General features: G+C 39.1%; 1 non-coding gene across 1 annotated transcript; it reads left to right on the top strand.

Annotated features, from left to right (window-relative positions):
• The first annotated feature begins 16,066 nt into the window (after positions 1 to 16,066).
• On the top strand, positions 16,067 to 16,174 carry LOC148577041 (small nucleolar RNA R71). The gene has a single exon (XR_015904557.1). It is a non-coding gene; the product is annotated as a small nucleolar RNA R71 (small nucleolar RNA).
• Positions 16,175 to 16,845: the final 671 nt, after the last annotated feature.

Genomic DNA, 16,845 nt, shown 5'->3' with positions numbered 1-16,845 from the left:
AAAGGCCCACTCCAAGCTTTGAATATCAAAATAGAAAGTGTATAAATAGGATGAAGTTTGATTTGTAAAGGAACTCTTGCTCAATTTTTTAGTTTTACCTTTAGCTTAATTTTAGTTTTCAATTGTTTTGAATTTGGGATTTGGGAGTTTGGATTTGAGTTTTTCTTTTTGCATTTTTCTTTTCTTCTGCAATTCTACTTTTTGTTCTTGGAATTTGAATTGAGATTGAAGAGCTTCATTGATTCTAAGTTTGAGAATCATCTTTTACATTTCTTCTCAATTGTTCTTAGAATTGGATCTGAGTTTAGTTTTCTGCTTTTATTTTCTTCTTTTGCACTTCTACTTTTCTGTTTTAGGAATTGGAGAATTGGATCTAAGTTTCATTTACTATTTTCCTTTTCATTTCTTCTGCAATTACTTTTCTGCTTGATCAAGAGAGTAATTGAGATCTAGATCTGCTTCCTAATCTCATTTCTCTTCTTTGATCTTCAATTTCTCTTTAGGATTTCATATGTGATTCATGTTTTCTTGCTGTTTTGTTTCTTGAAGCAATTTTCCATTTCTGTTCTTGCTACTAAGATCCAGATCTGAAATTTTGCATCTCAGAGCTGTCTGATTTACTTTAGCTTGCAATTTCTTGTTCAATTCCAAATCCCAGCACCTAAATCCTTTTACTCTTCATGCAATTTACGTTTCTCAGCAATTTAGATTCAGCAAATTTACATTTCTTGCACTTTTTCTGCAATTTACTTTTCTTGCAATTTAAGTTTCAGCTCTTTTACTTTCTTGTTCTTTAAGTTACTTGCAATTTACCTCTTCTGCACTTTATTCTTCTACTCAATTTACCTTCTACACCTTTATTTACTTGCAATTTAGCTTCTGTCAATCAAAATCACTCAAATCATCAACTGTTCGCTTAACTAAGTTCATCACCTAACTAAAATTGCTCAATCTATCAATCCCTGTGGGATTGACCTCACTCTTGTGAGTAATTACTACTTGATGCATCCCGGTACACTTGCCAGTGAGTTTTGTGTGGAAATCGTCTTTCCAACCATCAAGTTTTTTGGCGCCGTTGCCGGAGATTGATCTAGATTGACAATGATTAAGTAAGGTGATAATCTAGATTAAGCATTTTCTTTTCATTTTTACTAATCACACTAACTGTTTGAATTTTTGCTTAAGCTAACCTTAACATAACTCTAGCAATAGAGTGGATTGTTTGTTGTTTATGGTGTTGTGTGTATGACAGAAGCAAGGAGAGAGGTATCTATCTCTGGCGATATTGATGAGAGAACTCTTCGAAGGTTAAGAAGAGAGGCAAGAGGAAAGGGGATTATTGGTGAAGAGGAATCAGAAGGAGAGGATCAAGTGATGGAGGAGAACATCCCAGTTCACAATGAGGGTGTGGCCAACAACCATGGCCAACCTCAGAGAAGAGTCCTAGCCTCCTACACTATTCCCAACGCTAAGCATTGTGGGAGTAGCATCCTAACCCCCAAGGTCAATGCCAATAACTTTGAACTCAAGCCTCAATTGATCACCTGGTTCAAAACAACTGTCAATATGGAGGAAGTGCTACTGAGGATCCAAACCAGCATCTCTCTGTATTTCTGAGAATTCGTGACACTGTCAAAACTAATGGAGTCAATCCTGATATCTATAAGCTTCTTTTATTCCCATTTTTACTGAGAGACAAAGCCACACACTGGTTAGAAACCTTCCCTAAAGAGAGCATTACCAGCTGGGATGATTTGGTTAGCAAATTTCTAGCCAAATTCTATCCACCTCAAAGAGTAATCAAGCTAAAAAATGATGTGCAAACCTTCAGACAGTAGGAAGGAGAGTCACTATATGAGGCTTGGGAGAGGTATAAAGCTCTAATCAGAAGATGTCTGGAGGGAATGTTCAGTGAATGGGTAGAGCTGCAGAATTTCTATGAAGGCCTGTCTTTACCTTCAAGGAAAGCTTTGGATTATTCCTCAGGAGGATCTTTGCAAATGATGAAAACTGCTCAAGAGGCACATGATCTCATAGACACGGTGGCCAACAATGAGTATTTCTATTCTTCTGAAAGGCAAATAGCCCCAAAGAAACGAGTATTTGAGCTTGAAGGAGTTGATACTATACTGGCTCAGAACAAACTCATGCACCAGCAACTCCAGCAACAAATTGAAATAATGTCAAAGAGGATGGATGGATTACAACTTGCAGCAGTGAGCACAACCAACCAACCATCAATGGTTTGGGGACAGCAAGAGGAAAGTTATAAGGAGCAGCAGCCTGAACAAGTGCAGTACATACACAACCAAAATTCTGGATCAAATGATTTCCATGGAGACACTTACAATTCATCATGGAAACAATCCCAATCTGAAATAGGGAGAGAACCAAAACCAGAAACCTTGGTAAAGAAATTCAAACCAAAACAATTCCAGAAACACAAACCATCAAAACCATCAGAACACTAACCAAAATCCATACAGAAAACCACAAAACAACTAACCCCAATCCAACTACCATCCACCCATCAACTCATCCACTAACCAAAATAACTATCATTCACCCTCAACATCCCATAATCAATCACAACCACCCCGAGAATCTCAAAGGATCTCCAACTTGGAGATATTGATGGAGAAGATGATGAAACATCCAGAGCTAGCCAACAAAAACCATGAAGCTTCACTGAGGAATCTAGAGAGGCAAATTGGTAAATTATCAAAGCAAGCAGTGACTGAGAGGCCAACCAATGCATTGCCAAGTGATACTATTCCCAACCCCAAGGAAGAATGCAAAGCCATCCAACTAAGAAGTGGAAGAACTTTGGTAAATGACAAGGCCAGCAGTAGCAAAGAGCAAGTGATAATTGAAGAAAAGAACTAAGAGAAGCTCAAGGAGATAGAGAAAACTCAAGCTTCAAAGAAAGGAAAGGAGGTCATGGAGGAACAGTCACAAGAACAAAGGACAATTGTGAAGAATCACATCCCTCCTTTGCCATATCCTCAAAGATTGCAGAAGGAGATCAATGACCACCAGTTTCCTAAGTTCCTAGAGGTGTTCAAGAAGCTAGAGATCAATATTCCACTTGCTAAAGCTCTAGAACAAATGCCTCTATATGCAAAATTCCTCAAAGAGCTCATCAACAAGAAAAGGAGTTAGAATGAGAAGGAGACGATCATTCTAACACAAGAATGCAGTGCTGTCATCCAAAGAGGTCTTCCTCCAAAGCTCAAAGATTCTGCAAGCTTCATCCTATCCTGCACTATAGGCAACAGAACATTGGATAAGGCTCTCTGTTTCTTAGGAGCTAGCATCAATTTGATGCCCCTCTCACTAATGAAGAAGCTTGCAATAGAGGAAGTCAAGCCTACCAGGATGTCACTCCAAATGGCTGACAGATCACTCAAAATACCAAATAGAGTTGTGGAAAAATTATTAGTGAAGATTGGAGAGTTCATTTTCCCTGCTGACTTTGTTATCCTAGACATGGAAGAAGAGGGACACAGTTCAATCATATTGGGACGGCCTTTCTTAGCAACAGCCAGAGCCATCATTGATGTGGAGAAAGGAGAGATGATCCTCAGGGTACACGATGAAATGATGATCATCAATGTCTTCAAGGCCATACAATATCCTCTAGAGAAGGAAAAGCACATGAGAGTAGAAATGATAGAAGAAGTGGAGGAGGAGCTACTGGAAGATGACAATCAGGAGGAACAAAAAAAGGAAATAGAGGTGGAGCAAGAGTTCACAGACGAGGAAGTGGCAGAGATCTCCTTTGAAAGCAAGGCAGAGGAGAAGCCAAAACAAGAGTTAAAGCCTCTCCCCCCTCATCTCAAGTATGTGTTTCTTGGAAAAGCAGAGGCCTTGCCAGTGATCATAAACTCATCTCTGAACATAGAAGAAGAAACAAGACTCGTTGAAGTGTTGAAAGCTCACAAGACTACCTTGGGTTGGACGATTGATAATATCAAGGGCATAAGCTCTGCCATCTATATGCATAAAATTTTATTGGAGGAAGATTCAAAGCCTGTAGTTCAACCCTAGAGAAGGCTCAACCCGACTATGAAAGGGGTGGTTCAAAAAGAAGTCATGAAGCTATAGAATGCTGGGATAATCTTTCCAATCTCTGACAGCTCATGGGTGAGTCCGGTTCAAGTTGTACCAAAGAAGGGAGGAATGACAGTCATCACCAATGAGAAGAATGAGTTGATCCCCACCAGGACAGTGACTGGGTGGAGGATGTGCATAGATTATAGAAGACTGAATGATGCTACAAGGAAAGATCATTTTTCTCTCCCATTCATTGACCAGATGCTGAAAAGATTAGCTGGCTATGCCTATTATTACTTTCTGGATGGGTACTCTGGGTACAATCAAATAGTGGTGGACCCCAAGGATCAAGAAAAGACTTTCTTCGCCTGTCTATTTGGAGTTTTTGCTTACAGAAGGATGCCCTTTGGTCTGTGTAATGCCCCTGCAATTTTTCAAAGGTGTATGCTTTCTATATTCTCTGACATGGTGAAAAAATTTTTAGAAGTCTTCATGGATGATTTTTCTATCTTTGGCAATTCATTTAACACTTTCTTGCATCATTTAACTCTTGTTTTGAAAAGATGCCAAGAAACTAACCTGGTATTGAATTGGGAGAAATGCCATTTCATGGTTCCTGAAGGGATAGTTCTTGGGCATAAGGTTTCAAGCAAAGGTATAGAAGTTGACAAAGCTAAAATAGAAATCATTGAAAAGCTTCCTATACCTGTTAATGTGAAAGCAATAAGGAGTTTTCTTGGACATGCTGGTTTTTACAGGAGGTTCATCAAAGATTTTTCAAAAATAGCAAAACCATTGAGCAATTTGCTAATGATTGATAGTCCTTTCATCTTTGATGACAATTGCAAGCACGCCTTTGAAACGTTAAAGAGAAAACTCATTACAGCACCAATTATCACACCCCTTGATTGGGAATTACCTTTTGAACTCATGTGTGATGCAAGTGACTTTGCAATTGGTGCTTTACTGGGGCAAAAGAAAGACAAGCTACACCATGTTATATATTATGCTAGCAAGGTGTTGAATGAAGCACAGAAAAATTATACCACCACTGAGAAAGAGCTTTTGGCAATCGTATATGCATTTGATAAATTTTGACAATACTTGATTGGTTCAAAGGTTATAGTATATACTGATCATGCTGCTCTCAAGTATCTTATGTCTAAGCAGTATTCAAAGCCAAGGCTTATTAGGTGGGTGTTGCTACTACAAGAGTTTGATATTGAAGTGAGAGATATGAAAGGGAATGAAAACTAAGTAGCAGACCATTTGTCAAGAATATCACAAGAAGCCAATCAAGCTCCACATTCAGTGAATGAAAGCTTTCCAGACGAACACCTTTTACAAATCCAGCAACCTCCATGGTTTGCAGACATTGCAAACTACAAGGTTGGAAGAAAGATCCCTCAAGACTTTACCAAGCAACAAGTGAAAAAGCTGCTCAATGAAGCCAAGAAGTTCTTATGGGATGAACCATTCTTATTCAAAAGGTGTCCGGATGAAATGATTAGGAAATGTGTTCTTAAGAGTGAGATGAGAGACATATTATGGCATTGTCATGGTTCAGCTTATGGTGGACATTTTGGACCGGAAAGCACAGCAGCCAAAGTACTTCAAAGTGGATTTTATTGGCCAACCATTTTCAAGGATTCTAGAGAGTTTGTTCATCAATGCAATGAGTGCCAGAGAGCTAGAGGATTAATAAGAAGGAATGAGATGCCTCAGAACTACATCTTGGAAGTGGAACTCTTTGATCTCTGTGGAATAGATTTTATGGGCCCCTTTCTACCATCATATTCTTTCAAATACATACTTGTGGTAGTAGAGTATGTCTCAAAGTGGGTGGAAGCCATAGCAACAACCACATGTGATGCACAAATTGTCCTCCAATTCCTTAAGAAGCACATTTTTACTAGATATGGAGTGCCTAAGGGTCTTGTCAGTGATGGTGGTAGTCATTTTTGCAACAAACAGATGGAGAAATTACTTCACAAATATGGGGTGATGTACAAATTAGCTACACCATACCATCCACAAACCAATGGCCAAGCAGAGCTTGGAAATAGGGAGTTGAAGAGGATTTTGGAGAAAACAATGGGGAGTACAAGAAAGGATTGGGCTAGGAAATTAGAAGATGCTCTCTGGGCATATAGAACAGCCTTCAAAACTCCCATTGGAAAGTCACCTTTTCAATTGTTGTATGGCAGGTCTTGCCACCTTCCTGTAGAGCTTGAACACAAAGCTTTCTGGGCCACTAAACTCCTCAACCTTAATTTTCAAGCAGCAGGAGAGAAGAGGTTATTACAATTGAATGAGTTGGATGAGTTTAGACTGAAAGCCTATGAAAATGCTAATATATACAAGAAAAAAGCTAAAAGATGGCATGACAAAAAGATCTCAAAGAAGGAATTCAAACCAGGACAGCAAGTACTCTTGTACAAGTCTAGACTCAAAGTTTTCCCTGGCAAACTCAAGTCTAAATGGACTGGTCCCTACTTGGTGACAAAGGTTCTTCTCTATGGAAGCCTTGAACTGCTGAATGAAGCAACAAAGAGTAATTTCACAGCAAATGGCCATAGGGTAAAGCATTACTTGGGAGGCCATTCGGACAAAGAGAGGGAGAATCAGAAATTAAGCTGAGCAAGAATGAAGGATGTCAAGCTAGTGACATTAAAAGAGCGCTTGTTGGAAGGCAACCCAACCAAAGGTAGTTTTCTTCTCTTAACTATTTCAATAAGAAGGTTAAGTAGTTGTATCTGTATTGCAAGGAGCTAAGTTTGGTGTTGCACACCAAAATAATTTAAGGGTGAATGAAGGATGCTAAGTTTGGTGTTCCACCAAAAATCTCATTTAAAAACACATTTCACCCTCTGCATAACTAGTTACTAGCTCCAAGCAATCAAGAAAACCACTAAACCACTGTCTGTTTTCTAGTTTTTAATTTCATTGCTTTCAACAAAAGCACAAAGTTTCATGTAACTAATGCATCATAAACAGAAGCAAGGAACTAAGTTTGGTGTTCCCTCACCAAAGTAAGTTTAAGTTCATGCTAACCATTTGCTAAAGTGCTTGGAAAAGCAAGCAACTTCAATAATTATGCAGAAAAAAAAAGACACCCAGCCTCTTCAAAGAATCATCACCAAGGGAAATGCAAAAGTAAAAGAAGATGATGACAAAAGGGAAGCTGCAAGACCCTCCTGAGAGGTTGTATTGTCACAAAACTCACTTTGATTTGAAATTATCTGCATGAGAAGTTGTTGGTTGCCTTGATGATTTAGTTCAAATAATGCAAATTTTGATGTCTGCACTAGTATGAATGCTTGTTATCACTCATCTGCTTTAAATTCATGTTTTGTCTCCCTCTATGCATCAATAAGAGAAAATGTTTGAAAAAGAAAGTGATTGTTCAATGTTGTAGGAATTAGAAATGAAACTTGTGGTGGTAAATGCTTGATTAAGATGATGAGCTCAAAAATAAAAGCTGCATAATAGAGTGTTTTTTGTAATGTGAACTTGATTGCTGTCATAAAACCTTTTATAAGTGAAATCCCTTGGAAAATGAAGAAAAGTGAGAAATAAAAAAAAAAGAAAAGAAATAAACAATAAGGCTAGACACCAATAGCTTGGACCTTAGGACATATGTCTGTGGTGCTTTTTGTACTAGGATATGCTTGGACAATTAGGTTCTGAGAAGTCTTTTAAAACTTGGTAACTTGGATTAACTAATCCGGGATTACCAACCAAAAGTCCATTATCAAGAGCAACCTAGCTACAAAGCACTTAGTGATCCAAAGAGATGCTGGACATCAATGTTCCTAAGAGGATTTGTGAGCCAAGTGTCTGTAGTGAAGAAGTGTTGAGCAAAATTGAGCCAAAAGGCTGCTCCAACACTTGACACTGAGTCATCATAAAGAAATAAGCTTTCTAAGAAAAATAAAGAAGGAAAAACCAAAAGGGATCAATCAAAGAGCAAGGCATTATGACAGCAACTCTAGTTAATCATCAAAAAGGTATTTCTTACCTATCAGCAAAGAATAATTGAGCTGCATTCTTGTTTGCATAAAACCCCATAGTCTTAATTCTATTATCTGCTAAATAAGGACATGTATGCTTCTCTGTTACATTTCATTTCTTCTCAATGTTTAATGCTTGCTTGGGGACAAACAAGGTTTAAGTTTGGTGTTGTGATGGCAAGTCATCTTATGCTAGTTTTACAAGCATTTTTCATTAGCTTCATTAGGTTTTATGCACTTTCTTGCACCATAAGTAAGTAATTGGAGTGAATTTTCATGATTATGCTGAATCAATCAAACATCATTTATTTTACACAAAATCATAGGTTTTAAGCTAGAATTAATTGATTTTATAATTGATGCAAACAACTAGTGATTTTGGTGGAACTTTGATTAGTTGTTTGGTTGCTTGTAGCTGAAGAAATGGTGGAAAGAGGAAATTTTGGCACACTTTTGAAGTTTGAGCACGCTTTGAACCTTAGGCCACGCTTTTGGAAGGGTGGCCCATGAAAATAAAGCGTGGCGCTCAACCAAGGGAGCGCTCAACCAAAGGAGCGCTCAACCAAGGGAGCACTCAACCAAGAGGCCAAGCAACAAGGGGGAGTGTAGCGCTCAAGAACTCAAGCGCAGCGCTCACTTTTGCCACCTTTTTCGTGACACTTTTGGCAAGGAAACAAGAGAGCAAGGCCAGCGCTCCAAAGGTGCAACGTAGCGCTACCCTGGAGCTACCCGATGCGCACCAAATTTGCTAACCAAGGAGGAGTAGCGCTCAAACATTCAAGCATAGTGCTCCCTGTTCTTCACTTTTTCGTGCCTCTAGTCCAAGAAACCAAGGCACCCAACCAAACAAACTGAAGAGTAACACTCAAGAATTTGAGCGTGGCGCTCACTTTCTCTCACTTTCTCGTGCTCTTGGCCAAGGAGAGCAAGGCTCTTGCCCAAGAAATTTAAGGAAGCGAAGCGCTCTCAACAAGGCTTGAAGAGGGGAACCAAACAAAGGCCAGGAGTAGCACTCACAATTTGAGCGCAGTGCTCACTTAGTGAATGCTATGGACAGGGAGCTAAGCATGGAGAATTGGAACCAAGGCTCATCAAACCAAGAGTGAACGTAGCGTTCATTATACCAAACGGAGCGCTCCCCTGGAAGGTTCCCACACACCAAACCAACTTGAACCAAAACCAAATCGGACCCATCTTTCTTCAAATCCAAAAACCAAAAGTCCCACTCCAAGCTTTGAAGACCAAAATAGAAAGTGTATAAATAGGATGAAGTTTGATTTGTAAAGGACCTCTTGCTCAATTTTTTAGTTTTACCTTTAGCTTAATTTTAGTTTTCAATTGTTTTGAATTTGGGATTTGGGAGTTTGGATCTGAGTTTTTCTTTCTGCATTTTTCTTTTCTTCTGCAATTCTACTTTCTGTTCTTGGAATTTGAATTGAGATTGAAGAGCTTCATTGATTCTAAGCTTGAGAATCATCTTTTACCTCTCTTCTCAATTGTTCTAAGAATTGGATCTGAGTTTAGTTTTCTGTTTTCATTTTCTTCTTCTGCACTTCTACTTTTCTGTTTTGGGAATTGGAGAATTAGATCTAAGTTTCATTTACTATTTTCCTTTTCATTTCTTCTGCAATTACTTTTCTGCTTGATCAAGAGAGCAATTGAGATCTAGATCTTCTTTCTAATCTCATTTCTCTTCTTCGATCTTTAATTTCTCTTTAGGATTTCATAAGTGATTCAAGTTTTTTTGCTGTTTTGTTTCTTGAAGCAATTTTCCATTTCTGTTCTTGCTACTAAGATCCAGATCTGAAATCTTGCTTCTCAGAGCTGTCTGATTTACTTTATCTTGCAATTTCTTGTTCAATTCCAAATCCCACCACCCAAATCCTTTTACTCTTCAAGCAATTTATATTTCTCAGTAATTTAGATTCAGCAAATTTACATTTCTTGCACTTTAAGTTTCTGCAATTAACTTTTGATGCAATTTAAGTTTCAGCTCTTTTACTTTCTTTTTCTTTAAGTTACTTGCAATTTACCTCTTTTGCACTTTATTCTTCTGCTCAATTTACCTTCTGCACCTTTATTTACTTGCAATTTAGCTTCTATCAATCAAAATCACTCAAATCATCAACTGTTTGCTTAACTAAGTTCATCACCTAACTAAAATTGCTCAATCCATCAATCCCTGTGGGATCGACCTCACTCTTGTGAGTAATTACTACTTGATGCGACCCACTACACTTGCCGGTGAGTTTTGTGTGGAAATCGTCTTTCCAACCATCACCTATTTCGAAGTGTTCCGTTCCCGTTCTTGGTGGCTGTTCATACCCTGGGTCGAGCTATCCGACCCGGGTTGATTGAAGACAAAGTGACCGACCTCTTCAGGTTAGGATCCCCGACCTCTTCTCAAAAGAGTTCGGCCAAATCATCATAAGAAGCCCAAGCAGGCCCATACGAAGGGACACAGCCCAATCTAAAGGCAGCTAAAGCCCCGAAAGATAAAGGCAGTTCCCTTAAAGATATGATGACTTCACTTAAAGATAAGATAAGATAACTGGTATGCGAAATTGTTACTCTGAGGTTGTAAAATTTGTTGTTCGTTCTCTCCCTGGCAATGGCGCCACAACTGGTGCACAATACCATGGTCCAGACATAACTTCACAACTTCGCACAACTAACCAGCAAGTGCACTGGGTCGTCCAAGTAATAAAACCTTACGTGAGTAAGGGTCGATCCCACGGAGATTGTTGGTATGAAGCAAGCTATGGTCATCTTGCAAATCTCAGTCAGGCGGATATCAAATGGTTATGGAGTTTTTGAATAGTAATAATAAATAAATAGAAAACAAAGATAGAAATACTTATGTAAATCATTGGTGAGAATTTCAGATAAGCGTATAGAGATGCTTTTGTTCCTCTGAATCTCTGCTTTCCTGCTGTCTTCATCCAATCAGTCTTACTCCTTTCCATGACAAGCTTTATGTAAGGGCATCACCGTTGTCAATGGCTACATCCCATCCTCTTGTGAAAAAGGTCCAAATACTCTGTCACAGCACGGCTAATCATCTGAGGTTCTCGATCATACTGGAATAGGATTCACCCTCTTTTTGCGTCTGTCACTACGCCCAGCACTCGCGAGTTTGAAGTTCGTCACAGTCATTCAATCCCTGAATCCTACTCGGAATACCACAGACAAGGTTTAGACTTTCCGGACTCTCATGAATGCCGCCATCAATCTAGCTTATACCACGAAGATTCTGATTAAGAGATCCAAGAGATATTCATTCAATCTAAGGTGGAACGGAAGTGGTTGTCAGGCACGCGTTCGTAGGGGAATGATGATGATTGTCACGTTCATCACATTAATATTAAAGTGCGAATGAATATCTTAGAAGCGGAATAAGTTGAATTGAATAGAGAAACAATAGTACTTTGCATTAATTCGTGAGGAACAGCAGAGCTCCACACCTTAATCTATGGAGTGTAGAAACTCTACCGTTGAAAATACATAAGTGATGAAGGTTCAGGCATGGCCAAGAGGCCAGCCCCCAACGTAATCAACATGATCTAAAGATGAACTAAAAATCATAAGATGTCTAATACAATAGTAAAAAGTCCTATTTATACTAAACTAGCTACTAGGGTTTACAGAAGTAAGTAATTGATGCATAAATCCACTTCTGGGGCCCACTTGGTGTGTGCTTGGGCTGAGCTTGAAGTTTACACGTGGAGAGGTCATTTTTGGAGTTGAACGCCAGTTTGTAACGTGTTTCTGGCGTTCAACTCTGGTTTGTGACGTGTTTCTGGTGTTTAACTCCAGACTGCAGCATAGAACTGGCGTTCAACGCCATTTTGCGTCATCTAAACTCGGCCAAAGTATGGACTATTATATATTGCTGGAAAGCCCTGGATATCTACTTTCCAACGCAATTAGAAGCGCGCAATTTTGAGTTCTGTAGCTCCAGAAATTCTACTTTGAGTGCAGGGAGGTTAGAATCCAACAGCATCAGCAGTCCTTCTTCTACCTCTGAATCTTATTTTTGCTCAAGTCCCTCAATTTCAACCAGAAAATACCTGAAATCACAAAAAAACACACAAACTCATAGTAAAGTCCAGAAATGTGAATTTAACATAAAAACTAATAAAAATATCCCTAAAAGTAACTAGATCCTACTAAAAACATACTAAAAACAATGCCAAAAAGCGTATAAATTATCCGCTCATCACAACACCAAACTTAAATTGTTTCTTGTCCCCAAGCACCTGAAAATCAAATAGGATAAAAAGAATAGGATATACTATAAATTCTAAAATATCAATGAAACATAGCTCCAATCAGATGCGCGGGACTTGTAGCTTTTTGCCTCTTGAATAGTTTTGGCATCTCACTTTATCTATTGAAGTTCAGAATGATTGGAATCTATAGGAACTCAGAATTCAGATAGTGTTATTGATTCTCCTAGTTCAGTATGTTGATTCTTGAACACAACTACTTTATGAGTCTTGGCCGTGGCCCTAAGCACTTTGTTTTCCAGTATTACCACCGGATACATAAATGCCACAGACACATAACTGGGTGAACCTTTTCAGATTGTGACTCAGCTTTGCTAAAGTCCCCAATTAGAGGTGTCCAGGGTTCTTAAGCACACTCTATTTTTGCTTTGGACCTTGACTTTAACCGTTCAGTCTCAAGTTTTCACTTGACACCTTCACGCCACAAGCACATGGTTAGGGACAGCTTGGTTTGGCCGCTTAGGCCAGGATTTTATTCCTTTAGGCCCTCCTATCCAGTGATGCTCAAAGCCTTGGGATCCTTTTTATTTACCCTTGCCTTTTGGTTTTAAGGGTTATTGGCTTTTTGCTCTTGCCTTTTGGTTTTAAGAGCTTTTGGCTTTTTCTGCTTGCTTTTTCTATTTCTATTTTTTTTTCGCCATTTTTTTTCTGCAAGCTTTGTATTCACTGCTTTTTCTTGCTTCAAGAATCATTTTTATGATTTTTCATATTATCAAATAACATGTCTCCTTGTCATCATTCTTTCAAGAGCCAACATATTTAACATTCATAAACAACAACTTCAAAAGACATATGCACTGTTCAAGCATTCATTCAGAAAACAAAAAGTATTGTCACCACATCAATATAATTAAACTAAGTTCAAGGATAAATTCGAAACTCATGTACTTCTTGTTCTTTTATTTTTAAAACATTTTTCATTTAAGAGAGGTGATGGATTCATATTCACTACTTTAAGGCATAAACACTTAAATACTAATGATCATATAGTGAAGACACAAACATAGATAAACATTTAACATAAAAAAACGAAAAACAGAGAATTTAAGAACAAGGAATGAGTCCACCTTAGTGATGATGGCCTTTTCTTCTTGAAGAACCAATGATGTCCTTGAGCTCTTCTATGTCTCTTCCTTGTCTCTGTTGCTTGATCCCTAGTGATTTTGGTGCTCCTATCCTTAGTTGCTCCCAATAATTGTGTGGGGGAAAATGTATCCCCTGAGGTATCTCAGGGATCTCTTGATTTATAGTCAAATGTTCTACCACTGAGATATAGACTCTTGAGATGAATCTTTCCATCTCCTATGACTCGGAGATGGAAGCTTTTGTCTTCCCTTTCCTCTTTATAGAGGTTTCTCTGGCCTTAGGTGCCATCAATGGTTATGGAAAAACAAAAAAAAACTATGCTTTTACCATTCCAAACTTAGAATGTTGCTCGCCCTCGAGCAAAAGAAGAAAGAATAGATGAAGAAGAAGATATGGAAGAATCAAGGATTATGAGGAGGGAAGGTGGGGATCCTGTGGGGTTCACAGATCCTGAGATGATCCTGTGAGGTCCACAGATCTTGAGGTGTCAAGGATTTACATCCCTCCACTAATTAGGCATGTAAAATGCCTTTGCATGCAATTCTGGCGTTTAAACGCCGAACTGATGTTTGTTCTGGGCGTTCAACGCCCAGATGCAGCATGTTTCTGGCATTGAACGCCAGTTCTATGCTTGTTTCTGGCGTTCAGCGCCAGCTCCATGCTTTGTTTTGGCGTTGAACGCCAGCCAGATGATCCTTACTGGCGTTTAAACGCCAGTAAACCCTTCCTCCAGGGTGTGATTTTTCTTCTGCTATTTTTGATTCTGTTTTTGATTTTTCTATTTATTTTGTGACTCCACATGATCATGAACCTAATAAAACATGAAAGAACAAGAAAATAAAAAATAAAAATAGATAAATAAAAATTAGGTTGCCTCCCAACAAGCGCTTCTTTAATGTCAATAGCTTGACAGTGGGCTCTCATGGAGCCACACGGGTGATCAGGTCAATTTTATAGACTCCCAACACCAAACTTAGAGTTTGGATATGGGAGTTCAACACCAAACTTAGAGTTTGGCTGAGGCCTTCCAACACCAAACTTAGAGTTTGACTGTGGGGGCTTTAGTTGACTCTGTAGTGAGAGAAGCTTACTGTGCCTTTTTTCCATGTTTACAGAAAGATGACCTTGAGTTTTAAACACAAGGGAGTCCTCATTCAATTGAAGGACTAGTTCATCTCTGTCAACATCAATCACAGCTCTTGCTGTGGCTAGGAAGGGTCTTTCAAGAATGATGGATTCATCCTCATCCTTCCCAGTATCCAGGATTATGAAATCAGCAGGAATGTAAAGGCCTTCAACCTTTACTAACACGTCCTCTACTTGTCCATAAGCCTCTTTTCTTGAGTTGTCTGCCATCTCTAATGAGATTTTAGCAGCTTGTACCTCAAAGATTCCCAGTTTCTCCATTACAGAGAGTGGCATGAGGTTTATTCCTGACCCAAGGTCACATAGAGCCTTCTCAAAGGTTATGGTGCCTATGGTACAAGGTATTAGAAACTTTCCAGGATCCTGTTTCTTCTGAGGCAATCTCAGTTGATCCAATGCATTTAGTTCATTGGTGAACAGGGGAGGTTCATCTCCCCAAGTCTCACTACCAAATAAATTGGCATTCAGCTTCATGATTGCACCAAGGAACTTGGCAACTTGCTCTTCAGTAATATCCTCATTCTCTTCAGAAGAAGAATACACTTTAGAGCTCATGAATGGCATAAGGAGGTTCAATGGAATCTCTATAGTCTCTAGATGAGTCTCAGATTTCTTTGGTTCCTCAGAGGGGAACTCCTTATTGATCACTGGATGTCCCAGGAGGTCTTCCTCCTTGGGATTCACGTCCTCCCCTTCCTCCTTGGATTCGGCCATGATGGTTATATCAATGGCCTTGCACTCTCCTTTTGGATTTTCTTCTGTATTGCTTGGGGGAACACTAGGAGGGGTATCAGTGATCTTCTTATTCAGCTGGCCCACTTGTGCCTCCAAATTTCTAATGGAGGACCTTGTTTCATTCATGAAACTCAGAGTGGCCTTAGATAGATCAGAGACTAAATTTGCTAAATTAGAAGTATTTTGTTCAGAGTTCTCTGTCTGTTGCTGAGTGGATGATGGAAAAGGTTTACTATTGTTAAACCTGTTTCTTCCACCATTATTAAAGCCTTGTTGAGGCTTTTGTTGATCCTTCCATGAGAGATTTGGGTGATTTCTCCATGAGGAATTATAGGTGTTTCCATATGGTTCACCCATGTAATTCACATCTGCTATTGCAGGGTTCTCAGGATCATAAGCTTCTTCTTCAGAAGATTCTTCTTGAGTACTGTTGGATGCAGCTTGCATTCCATTCAGACTCTGAGAAATCATATTGACTTGCTGAGTCAATATTTTATTCTGGGCCAATATAGCATTCAGAGTATCAATTTCAAGAACTCTCTTCTTTTGAGGCGTCCCATTACTCACAGGATTCCTCTCAGAAGTGTACATGAACTGGTTGTTAGCAACCATGTCAATGAGTTCTTGAGCTTCTGCAGGCGTCTTCTTCAGGTGAATGGATCCACCTGCAGAAGTATCCAATGACATCTTAGCTAATTCAGACAGACCATCATAGAATATATCCAGGATGGTCCATTCTGAAAGCATGTTAGAAGGACACTTTTTGGTCAATTCCTTGTATCTCTCCCAAGCTTCATAGAGGGATTCACCTTCTTTCTGTCTGAAGGTTTGAACATCCACTCTAAGCTTACTAAGCTTTTGAGGAGGAAAGAACTTGGCTAAGAAAGCCTTGACCAGCTTATCCCAAGAGTTCAGGCTATCCTTAGGTTGAAAGTCCAACCATATTCTAGCTCTGTCTCTTACAGCAAACGGGAAAAGCATGAGCCTGTAGAGTTCAGGATCTACTCCATTAGTCTTAACAGTGTCACAGATCTGCAAGAATTCAGTTAAGAACTGAAAAGGATCTTCAGATGGAAGTCCATGAAACTTGCAGTTTTGCTGCATTAGAGAAACTAATTGAGGTTTCATCTCAAAATTGTTTGCTCCAATGGCAGGAATGGAAATGCTTCTTCCATGTAAATTGGAATTAGGTGCAGTAAAGTCACCAAGCATCCTCCTTGCATTATTATTATTTTCGGCTGCCATCTCCTCTTCCTGTTCGAAAATTCCTGTAAGGTTGTCTTTGGATTGTTGTATTTTAGCTTCTCTTAGTTTCCTCTTTAGAGTCCTTTCAGGTTCAGAGTCTGCTTCAACAAGAATGTTCTTGTCCTTGCACCTGCTCTTATGAAAGAGAAGGGAACAGAAAAATAAAAATAGGGATCCTTTTTACCACAGTATAGAGGTTCCCTTATTGTGAGTAGAAGAAAAGAAGGGTAGAAGAGAAAAGAAAGGAGAATCCAAACAGAAGGGTAAGGAGAGCA

Source organism: Arachis ipaensis, chromosome B1 (assembly GCF_059453495.1).
Source record: "Arachis ipaensis isolate K30076 ecotype BB chromosome B1, ASM5945349v1, whole genome shotgun sequence".
NCBI lineage: Eukaryota > Viridiplantae > Streptophyta > Magnoliopsida > Fabales > Fabaceae > Arachis > Arachis ipaensis.
Note: the sequence above shows the minus strand (reverse complement) of the source record. Positions and strands in the feature narration are given on the sequence as shown.